This window comes from Asparagus officinalis, chromosome 8 (genome assembly GCF_001876935.1).
Source record: "Asparagus officinalis chromosome 8, Aspof.V1, whole genome shotgun sequence".
Classification (NCBI taxonomy): Eukaryota; Viridiplantae; Streptophyta; class Magnoliopsida; order Asparagales; family Asparagaceae; genus Asparagus; species Asparagus officinalis.
In genome coordinates, this window is record NC_033801.1 from 71,421,473 (window position 1) to 71,432,971 (window position 11,499).

Below are 11,499 nucleotides of genomic sequence, written 5' to 3' on the forward strand. Positions count from 1 at the left end.
CTTGATCTTCAATAAGCTTGACTTGGTAATCTCGCGGATGAAGCTTGAACTTGGATCTTGAACTTTGAATAGCAAGGCTTCAACCCGATATTCCGCCAACCTCCATTTGATATCGTCGTTGAAGCGCTATTCCATCCATCCTCCAACCACGTTGTTTGCCTAGAATAAATGCGAAAACACAAACACTAGACAAACAACATTAGAAGTAAATTGTTTGTTAAACATCATCAAAACAAGAAGGCCAACATATAAGTCATGATATAGACGACTTCAACGATCGTACGAGAAGGTAACCATTAATACCATACCCTTGGGTGTAAGGTCGAATTTGCACTACCTGACATTTATGTTGATTTAATGCAGGTACGGTTAAGGGTGGTGGATCGAGTCCTTGCTAACCTCAAAGATACTCTTGCTGACAGTGTTAAGCTTGCATTGGAAGAAAATTGTCTTTTCAAGGAGTTCAAGGAGGCTCTTGACTACCACATGGGCTTCTTAATCAAGATGCTTGGGGTCTCCGCTACCAATCCATAATTCAAGCGTTTGGAGGAGGCAGAGCGAGCTATTCGACAGCTGCTCACTCTTTGTGCCATGGACTCTAAAATCCTTCATCTTGCATCTGGCGAGGTCCAAACAGCACTAGAGGAGCACGATCGTAGGTTAGAGGAGACAATGTCATTGTAGGCGAGGTTGACGTAAGAACTAGCACGTGTTATAGCTGAGGACGAGTGAGTAAGCCGAGAGCACCAAAAAGCCGACTCCCGTATCTCTTGCCTGTTTTCTGAGATAGTGAAGACCAAACAAACCATTGCTAATGCATAGGCCTTATTGGCCACCCAGGAGAGGACTCGCGAATAGCTGGTATGGGAGCTGGAGGAACTCGGATCTCGATAGCAGCTGGTCGTTGACGCCATTGAGGAGAAAGGTCGAGCCCTTAAGGAGGCAAGGCACATATCCAAGACTTGGTTTCACGCTCTGAAGAGGATATTCCTCGAGAGATCCTGAAGAGGCTCGAGCTCAAGCGCGCTGAAGGGATTCGCGAGGTAGAGTCGCGGTTGAGGGATTTGTAACTTGATTCTGATTGTATTGTTGTATTCAAACCTCTCTTAATGAATGGAATCATGTTTTTTTTTAGTCATTGTTCCTCTCATTTTCTATGTGTGCACTTTTTTTTTTGTTTTTATCACTGTTCACAATGGGCGCCGCCAAGTTAACCATCAGTGGAATCGTGCCGGATGAGTTCTAGCAACCAGAATATTCTTACTACAGGCGAGTTTCAGCTCTAGGCGGAATTAGGACTAGTTCAAGCAGTGGTCGAATCCTAATTGGGTCTAACTTTTAGGCGAACTTGAGAGCGACAAAGACTCCGGTTGTAGCTAGACATGGACATAAGTAGTCATTTATAAAAGAAGCAGTGTTATTTTGTATGTTCTTTACTTCTAACATGGCATTATCTCTTTCATGAGTTAAACTAGCAACGTTTGAAGTTAAAGAAACATTATCCAATTTTAATTTTTCATTGTTTTCTTTAAGGATCACATTTTCATTAGAAATAGTTTCAAACTTAGATGCTAACAACTCATGATCGGATTTCAAAAGTTTTAGCTTTCACAAGTGGAGGAGATTATCTTATTGTTTGGGCCTCAAATCTCCATCTCTCCATCTTGATCTAGAGAAGTTTTTCTAAACTCAACTCGGTTTGGTTTAAAGCAGTTTTAGCTTTCACAAGTGGAGGAGATTATCTTATTGTTTGGGCCTCAAATCTCCATCTCTCCATCTTGATCTAGAGAAGTTTTTCTAAACTCAACTCTAGCTTTTACTTATAACCTAGTGCTCGTGTGCATGAAGCTCCTTTAGAACTTGAAGCGGGATCCTCCAAAGCTTGTCGGATCGCCTTCAAGTCTCCTTGATGCGCTTCTATGAATTTCCATAATGTATAAGCGCTATCAAAAGAATCAAGCTTGTTAGACATAAATGAATCAAATGCATTTAATAAAAATTCTAACATAAGCTTGTTCATAATAAACATCTTTTTATCATGTTTGCTCCACTTGGATTTCTCCAACGTGGGCACAATATAAGCACAATCAATGATTTCCCATAAATCGATATTTTTAGATTGAACAAATATTTTGAATCTAAAACACCATTGAGCATAAGGGAAAGCATTGAATTTAGGAGCAATACTAGAATCATAGCCTAAACAAGATGCATCATTCATATTCATAATTTGTAAAAATATGCAAGCAAGATGCAAATGAAATCAAAACAAGATTAGCACAAAAAGATAACTTGGATCTTTAACTCAAGGCGATTAGACCTTAAATCAAAGAGCACCAAGCTCTGATACCAATTGAGTTTGTCTTTGGCGTATTTGTTTTTGCATTTATCTTATATCGCCAATTGTGCATTACTTATCCTTTTTATGATCCACTATCTAGTTTATGTTGTTTACCCTTGTGTTAGTTTATATATCCTTGCATATATATAGGATATATCTCTTTGTTGTTCATATTGCTTATCCTAGCTTATATATCTTGTTGTATTTCATACTTGCTAGGATAACTCATTAATTAATTTTAATTGGCATTTAAATCGGATTAGATTAGCATAAGACCCTAATCACCCCCCCTCTAGGGTCTAACAACTAACACAAGGGTAAAACAAACTAAACTAGATAGTGGGCAATATGATCAACAAGCAATATATGAGGGCGATATAAGATATGAACATAAAAATAAGTGCGCCAATGCAATCACAAACAAACGATATGATCACGGAGTTCGGTCTAACCACTTGACCTACGTCTCCGCTCCTCACCTCGAGGAGATCTCCACTATCACAACCGGGTTTTCTACGTTCACCCGAACAACGTTTACACCTCACAATACAATCACTATGTAATCACACCTCACACACTAAGTGTTGGTCCTAGCCCGTGTCCTCCTCCTCAAGTGCTCGGTTACAACCTCTCCCTAGGCACGTCAACCGACGCCACTCCTCTTGGATTCGACCCCGTCTCTCACCACACACTTCTCTCGGTGTACAAGTGTATTACAAGTGAATCCTCACAATTAGGTACAATATAAATCAATTGATTGTTCTCTAAACAAGATGAGAACTCAATTAAGCTCACTCTCAATGTCACAAACCCACAACCCTAAATTATACTATGAATGTAAATACAATAAGCTCAAAAGTGTGTGTGTAAACAAAGAGTAAATCAAATCAAACTAAACTCAAATAAATTCTAGCTTAATAAAATGATAATCAAACATTTATATATAAATGTAAAGCTAGATTGAGTTTAGAAACACTTCTCTAAAGATGACAAGAGAGAGAGAGGGAGAAGAGTTGAATGCCCAAACACCAAAGAATGATCTCCTCAAGCTCTTGTGAAAGTTCTTCATAAACAAATTCTTGAAACAAACTTAAAAACCCTTAAACAAACTTGTAAAACTCTTTTTAAAACTCTCTTAAACATCCATGAGAAACAATGAAAGTTGAGGGCTTTTTATAGCCTCTTAAACCAGCCACAAACCCCCAAAAATCGAAAATATCAAAAACTAGCCGTTACTAGCCGTTATAGGCTGAAAAGACCAAAATACCCCAAAATCCAGCATTCTGGAAATTTGCGTATTTAGCTTTGTAAAATCAATTAAAAATAGTAAAACAGCTCCAAAAAATATAAAATCTTGTGAGACGGTTATAGACATGTAGAATAACATGTTAGAGAAAGAATTTATAAAAAATAATTTCCCATTTGATATAAATAAATGTTTGAACACAGATTTACAGTTTCTGAAAAACTGCTGACATACACGATTTTGTAAAATCAATTGGGCACAGTAAATTAACTCCAAAAATAGTAAAATTTTGAGGAAAGTTTCTAAACATGTATATAAACATGTCAAAGAAAGAATTTTTTGAATACCACTTCCTATTTATGAAAACTCATCTGTTTTATAAAACATGCACGAACATGTGCACGAACAAAAACATGATTTTGTAAATTCCATTAAACATAACAAATCAATTCCAAACTTGATGAAACTTTACAAAATATTTATAAACATGAAAACAAACATGTTAGAAAAAGAATTTCTTAAATTTAATTTCCATTTGTGAAAACTCATGTATTTTGCAAGTGTGTCCAAAGCATAAAAAACTCAAAACCATGCATGTATATATATAACTATATATATACATAGAAACCAAATACGTGTGTGTATATGATGTTGAGCTTAAGGTACTTAACACACATAATATAAAATCTAAACTAGATTACCCAAGCTTGATCTTGATCTTCATTGTAGCTCAACTTGGTACACATGCGGATGAAGCTTGAACTTGATCTTTAACTTTGAATTGCAAGGCTTCACCGACATTCCGCCAACCTCCTTTGGATATCATCGTTGAAGCTCTATTCCATCCATCTTCCAACAATGTTGTTTGTCTATAATAAATAAGAAAACACAAATACTAGACAAACAACATTAGTGGTAAATTGTTTGTTAAACATCATCAAAACACGAAGGCCAACACCATTGAATTCTAGACCTTTGATGCCAATAGGTCTCTTCCTCCTTAATGTGAGATGAAAAAGTTGATTCAAGAGATTTTCTTTCATTGAATTCTGATGTGAACAGATTTCTATGCTCTTCAAGCAAGTTATAATGACCAATTTTAGAAATAAGATCTAATTTCTTTGTTGTAATAGATCCTAGCACATATTTCCTCCACCATTTAATCCTTCTTTTGAGTAAATTTAATTTGCAGATGAAGATATCCACAAGAGAACCAGAGCAAACAAAGGATTTCCAAATTGATTTAATAAAGGGAACAAAGTCTTTGTTGTGAAGCCAACTCCTTTCAAATCTAAACATGGCTGGGGATGATGTAATACCCTCACTATCAAGAATGATAGGAAACTGGTCAGAGCCTATAGATGGAGGTGAAAATTGCAAGCAGGATGAGAACTTTTTTCCCAATCTGCACAAACTAGAAACCTGTCCAATCTGGCCATGGATGGTGCAAATCTATTGTTAGACCATGTGAAAGATCTACCCAATAGAGGAAGATCAAAGAGTGATGATGATGAAACAAATTTTCTGAAATCATGGATGTCTCTTAAGGTCCCATTTCTGCCATTTATTTTTGTAGACAATAGAGTGACATTAAAGTCACCATAAATGACCAAAGGACTAGGTAAAATACTACTGACCCGTTTAAGTCGTTAGGTCTCATTATATGAGCCTACATATTCTAATCTTGTTTTGATAATTACAAATAATTCCTAGTATTGTTTGCCTAGTGTTTATGTTTTCTTATTAGGTATTCTAGACAAACAATATATTAGAGGTTGGATGGATGCTAACGGAAATAGTGGAATGAAGCCTATGCATACTAGTCAAGATCCAAGTTCAAGTTTCTTCCATGTTTACCAAGACAAGCTACAATGAAGATCTATCAAGCTTGGGTAAATTATGTATAGGGTTTATCAAATGTGTGTTAATTCTATAAGCTCAAATATCCACACACTTTTTATTTGTGAATTTTCTCAAATATAGGTGTTTTTATGCAAAATATGCTTTAATATGCTTTGGACTATACAAACATTATTAACATCTTTTATTTTGTCCATATAAACATTACACAAGTTTTTAAAACTTGATTTGAGCTAAATGACAAAATCAACATGTTTATATAAACATTACACAAGTTTTTAAAACTTGATTTGAGCTAAATGACAAAATCAACATGTTTATAAACACATGTATTTTAGTCTTGATTTGAGCTAAATGACAAAATCAACATGTTTATAAACACATGTATTTTAGTGTTTTTGAATATTTCAGAGATTTCACAAATGGTAAGAGCAAATTAATAAAATTCCTTTCAAACATGTTCATAATCATGTTTATAAACATTTTCCAAAGTTTTATATTTTTTATAATTTATTTGCTATTTTTAAAAGGACTTTAAAATTCATTTTCAAAAATCGTTTCAGGGTGATAACCTGTTATCAGTCGACTGATCAGTCGACTGATGACATCAGTCGACTGATGACATCAGTCGACTGATCAATCGACTGATCAGTCGACTGAAGAATATGCCTGTAATCTTTAAAAGTTTCTGTTTTGTTTTGGTCGACTGACCAGTCGACTGATGATCCATCAGTCGACTTCTAAAGGTAGTCAGTCGACTGATGAGCTGGTAAATGCCTATAACGGTCAGCTCATCAGTCGATTGATGAATCCCGTTAGTCGACTGACGACCCAACGACTAGTTTTTTCAGCCCTCTATTTTTTTATTTTTTTGGTGGATTTGTTTGGATTTTGTGCCTTGGTTTTTCTTCCTATATAAACCCCTATTGTTCTCATGAGAATTAAGTTTTCAAGAGGGTTTTTAACAAGAGTTTTAAGTGTTTAAAAGTTTATTTTTTAAGTTTAAGTTTGGTGTTTGAGTTTACCAAGAGGAGGCTTGCATTTTCAATTGAGGAATTCATCCTCAATCTTCTTCATCCTCTATTGTGTTTAAGAGAAGTTTTTCTAACTCTTTTCTCTAGAAATTTTATTATTGATTTCCATATTCTTATTATTGCTAGTTTGCTAATTGAGTTAGATTTTATTTATACTCATTTTATCATACATATCCTATTTGAGATTGTAGGATTTCATACATCATATATTGGGTTGTGGGATTGTGATTTGTGAGATTGAGCTTACATTGACTTCTCACCTATTGTAGAGAACATTTTATTATTGTTGATCCTAATTGTGAGATACACTTTGTAATACACTTGTACACCGAGAGAAGTATATGGTGAGAGACAGGGTCGTCTGGGGTAGATGATAATGCCTAGAGGTAGGTTGTAATTCCTAATACTTGAGGGAGACACAGGTTAGAGACCAACACTTAGAGGGTGTAAAGTGTGATTGTAAGAGTGTAAATTGTAATGTTTTCGGTGAACTAGAAAACCATAATGTGAGGTGTAAATGTTATTCGGGTGAGTGTAGAAAACCCGTTTGTGATAATGGAGATCTCCTCGAGGTGTGCAGCGGAGACGTAGGTCATGGGGACCGAACTCCGTGATCATATCTTGTATTTGTGTTTGTCATTTGCGCACTATCACTTGTTTATTTACTCTTATTCATATATCCTTGCATATATCAAATTGAATATCAATATTGTTAGGATATATTTGTTAATTAATTTTAATTGGTATTAATATCTAATAAGATTAGCAATAACCCTATTCAACAAGGGTACTTTTAAATGGTATCAAAGCTTGGTGTTCTTGATTTAAGGTTTAACCGCCTTGAGTTAACGGTCCAAGCTTTAATATTATTGCTAATCTTGTTTTGATATTATATATTTAGCTTGCTCATATATTATGGATATGTTCGGTGTAGGCTACGATATAAATGTTTCTCCTAGATATAGTAACTTCCCTTATGAACAATGGTGTTGTAGATTCAAATTTTTTGTTGAATCTAGAAATATAGATTTATGGGAAGTTATTGACAATGCTTATATTGTGCCCACTTCGGAGAAATCCAAGTGGAGCAAACATGACAAGAAAATGTTTACTATGAACAAGTTAGTGTTATAGTTTATGCATAAAGCTTTTGGTCCATGTATTTCTAACGAACTTGCTCATTTTGATAGTGCTTATACAATTTGGAAATTATTTAAAGCACATCAAGAGAACTTGAAGGTGATCCGACGATCTTTGGCGGCTCCCTACAAGTTTACATGGAGCCTCTTCATGCACACAGCCACTAGGCGATAGCCCTAGTGGGGTATGTGAGTTCGATAATGAAAATGATCTTACTATTGATGAACTCGCCCATGGCTATGAAGTATTGATGCATGATTATAAAAAATTACAACGTAGCTATATTAATTTGAAAAGCAAGCATGTCGAAATAAAATCCTCTCATAAAACACTAGCCACTAAGTTTGATCTCATTGCAAATAAAATGTAAATCTCAAAGAATGCAATAAAAAATTAAAATTGGAAAATGCTAGTTTATTTCATGCTAAATGTGGTGCTATGTTAGAAGTTGAGAACATAAGAAAAGAGCTTAATTCTTTCAAAATTGATCATGCATGTTCTACTTCTAACATTAATGCTTGTGTGGATAATAATGAGTTGAATCATATTAAAAGTAGAATATCCTCTTTAGATTCAACATTAAAAACTTGCATTGTTAATAACAATAAGCTTATGGACTTGTGTGCAAAGTCCCATGAAAATGTTTCTAAGAAATCTATTCATTATGCACACATATATAACAAAATTTACAAGTGTTCTATTTGCGGTCGAAAAGGCCATATTGCTAAATTTTGTTATAATGCACAAAAGCCTAACAAGCCAAATCATGTTTGTGCATCCCATCAAGCTTCTTCTTCTCATACACATGTACGTGCACATATTGCATATCATAAACATGCTCATGTGTACAAATATGATTTTTGTGGTTGTTATGGTCATTTGGCCAAGTATTGTTTTGATTTAAAAAGAAATTCACCTTTGTCAAATGTTTCAAAAGAACCACATGTGTTTAAGTGTAATATTTATGGTAAATTTGGACATCTTACAAGATTTTGTTATGATTTGCAAAAAACTTCTAAGTTGTAAAATGTTCCAAACAGACCATTGTTTAAAAATGTTTCACATTTGCAAAAAGCTTTAAATAATTAACTTTTGTTTGCAAATGTTCCACGTGCACATCCACATGGTCAACATAAACAAATGCATCCTCTTCATTGCACTTATTGCAATCGAATGGGTCATTTACATAATTATTGCTATGACCGGATCTGGCACAAAATGTGCCCAAAAGGGATCATAACCCTAGGGCTTTAAGCGTTAATGATAGGGGTCATGTCCCTAGACTCTTCGGTACCAAGAGTATTTGGGTACCAAAACATGTTTAATCTTTAAGAACGAATTCTTTAGCTTTTAAGTTTTTCATGTTCTTAAAGATGTTTTTATTTAAGTTTTGTAAACAAAATTGAAAATAATTTTATGCTTGGTATTTGATTTGAAAAGTTATTATTCATATTTTTTTTCATGATTTTATTTCATAGATTTTCATGTTTTTATACTTTATGAATTGATACAAATTTTTATCAAGATGATTTTTCTATACTAAAACAAAATTTTTTAGTATACTATGTTTTCAATTTTTTTGTTTGAACAATGTTATTATGTTTATGGGATCATTATAAAACACTCTTATGATAATATTTATGTGTTTGAGCTTCCGGATCATCTATTTGTGGTTTATAATGTATTCTTTATATAGTTTGATCATGTTTTAAAAAAATGATTTCTTCTATTGATCAAACACTTTTTAGATATATACTTTGTTTTCTATTTTCATATGAGAGGTTATATGTTTGAGCAACCCCCCGGGAGGTTTACCGGATGCTAAAAGCATTATTTGGATTGAAACTTGTTTCAAGAGCTTATTATGCTCACCTCTCTTGCTTTTGTCGAAAATGATACAATATATACACTTTGAATTTCTTTTAGTATTATTTAAGGCTTTTATTTGAACCGTCATGAGGTTCATGATTTCACTTTATTTGATCTACTTTCGTTTATATTCAAATAATGTTTTATGATTGGATATTGAGACGCCTTTTATATGTTTATTTGTGCTCTCAATCAATCATGTTTTATGGTGGATAATTTGAAATTTTTTAAATCATTTAATGTTTGATTTTCTTTTAATCTCTTTTAAATCTTTTAGGTTTTATGTTTTAGACTCTTGTGGCACCTTATCTTCATGATACATGCATATGTGTTCACTTGGTCTTCTTTAATGTGAGTTGTATTTAGGATATTCTATATCCATGCTTATTCATACTTGTTTGCCATGTTCGTAATTGCATATTTTCTATATGGCTTTTTGATAGGGGGAGCCTTCCCCATATTTTTTGTTATACTCACCTATGTTTTATGATAGGGGGAGCTTTCACTCTCTTATTCTTTTGCTTTTCCCATTTTGATGTTGCCAAATGGGGAGAAACAAGTGGATTGTGAGTATATTTTAAGAGTATTATGTTTTATTATCTATCTTATATACTCTGTGTGTAGATTGTTTGACATAATCAAAAAGTGGGAGATTATTAGGTCTCATGTTATGTATCTACATCTTCTAATCTTATTTTGATGATTACAAACAATTCCTAATATTATTTGTCTAGTGTTTATGTTTTCTTATTAGGTATTCTAGATAAATAATATGTTGGGGGTTGGATGGATTGCGTCATAACGATCATATCAAATGGAGGTTAACGGAAATAGTGGAATGAAGCCTATGCATACTAGTCAAGATCCAATTTCAAGCTTCTTCCATGTTTACCATGACAAGCTACAATGAATATCTATCAAGCTTGGGTAAATTAAGTTTAGTGTTTATATAATGTGTGTTATTTCTATAAGCTAAAATATACACACACATTTCATTTGTGAATTTTCTCAAATATAGGTGTTTTTATGCAAAATATGTTTTAATATGCTTTGGACTATACAAACATTATTAACATCTTTTATTATGTCCATATAAATGTTTGGGTCAGAAATTATTTTCTTCATTATGATTGAATCTATTACAAGTTCAGGCGTTATAATAAACTCAACAAAAAGTTAGTCTTTTTGTAAGACTTTTACACAATTGAAATAACTGATTACAATCTCTTTCAAACAATACACATATCCTATTTATTAGTCTCTATTTGCGTGAGATCTTTACCTGTGCCGGGGACGTTGATATCCGTGGACCTTCTACGGATAGAATTCGGTTGACAGAATGATTAATCAGAGCTTCTACTTCACAAAGAAATTATTCGCTGAAGTACTGATATCGACCAAGAAAAATCAGTACTCTTCTCGAGATTAAGACAAAGCCTAATCTCAAGGAAAGGTGGAAACGGGCTTCAGATCCTTCGAAAGACCCCTTTATGCTGAAGTTCGTCGGGATCTCGCTAGCCATTGCTGAAATTCGTGGCTCTTGGCTATGAAGTTCGACAGCACCTCCTCGTCTTGATAATAATTCGTTCCCTGAGAAAGAAGGCCTTAGGCTTGTATTTATAGGGCCTCAAATGAAGGGTATTTTGATAAGAACAAAGGATTTGACCCTATCTTTAGTTAACAACCATCCACTCATGTTTAGATATGATTTGCGGGTAGTTATGGAGGTTCCGGAATAGAAGAAACTAATCAAAACAAACCGAAACGCATTTTGGTCTTTACAGACACAAGTCGGCGCCTGCTGACTGACAAGGGACGTGGGTCAGACAGACCTGACCCGCGACGGTCGCGGGTCACCAATTGGTGACCCACGGTTACTACAGCGCGAGTGACCCGCGGTTACTATAGCGCGGGTGACCCGCGGTTACTGTAAGGACCAATAATTTTGATACTAGTTAAAATAATTTTTTAGTATTTTAAAATATTTAATTATGATTTTTAAAAGAGTA